Raw genomic sequence first — 956 nt, 5'->3', positions numbered from 1 at the left:
GCTCACCGCCGCTATTGCCGTCCGCATCAGCCGCGCGCCGGCCTCGCCCCGCCGCCGGCGTTCCTCTCCGCCCCTGCTCGTGCGTTTGGCCGCCCCGCCACCGCACCTCCTCCCGCAGCTCCGCCCGGCCTCGCCCCATTCTGCCCCGTCGCGCACACCCGCACCTGGCCGCCGGCCCACGCCCCCGCGGCCCCCTCCTTCGCTCTGGCCGCCGAGGCCTGCGCCCGTCGTGGCCTCACCCCGGCCGCCCCATGTCCCGTCGCTGCGGCCTCCTTCCCCCACGCGCAGGCGACGCCCCTGTAACACCCCACATGTAATTTGCCATATTTGTAACTCCGACTCTTGCCATTCCCGGCTATGTGATATGTTTTCCCTCCGTTGTCGGGTTTTGTTTTTCGTTTTGTATTTTGTCATGTCATGCATTTTCATATCATGTCATCATGTGCATTGCATTCGCATACGTGTTTGTCTCATGCATCCGAGCATTTTCCCCGTTGTCCGTTTTCCAATCCGGCGCTCCTATCTCCTCCGGTGCACCCCTCTTGTTTTCTTTCGTGTGCGTGTGTCAAACTTTCTCGGAATGGACCGAGGCTTGTCAAGTGGTCTTAATATACCACCCGGAGACTACCGGTCAAGTTTCGTTCCATTCGGAGGTCGTTTGGTACTCCAACGGTTAACCGGGCCTCCGCAATGTCCATTTGAGTATCCAGCAAAAAACTCCTCCAAAACCAGCCCAAAACCCACCAAACTCTCTTCCATGCTCTAGGTCGTTCGATCACGATCGTGTGGGCGAAAACCGCACCTCATTTGGAGTCTCCTAGCTCCCTCTACCTATTTATAAGTGGGCATCCCGAAAAACGGATTCGCAGACGAACCCTAGCTTCTCCACCGCGCGCCGCCGGACGAAATCATCCCCCGCCGGACATGTCCGCCGCCTCCTCCTCGCCCTATCAGCC

Source organism: Triticum aestivum, chromosome 1D (genome assembly GCF_018294505.1).
Source record: "Triticum aestivum cultivar Chinese Spring chromosome 1D, IWGSC CS RefSeq v2.1, whole genome shotgun sequence".
NCBI classification, from domain to species: Eukaryota; Viridiplantae; Streptophyta; class Magnoliopsida; order Poales; family Poaceae; genus Triticum; species Triticum aestivum.
Note: the sequence above shows the minus strand (reverse complement) of the source record.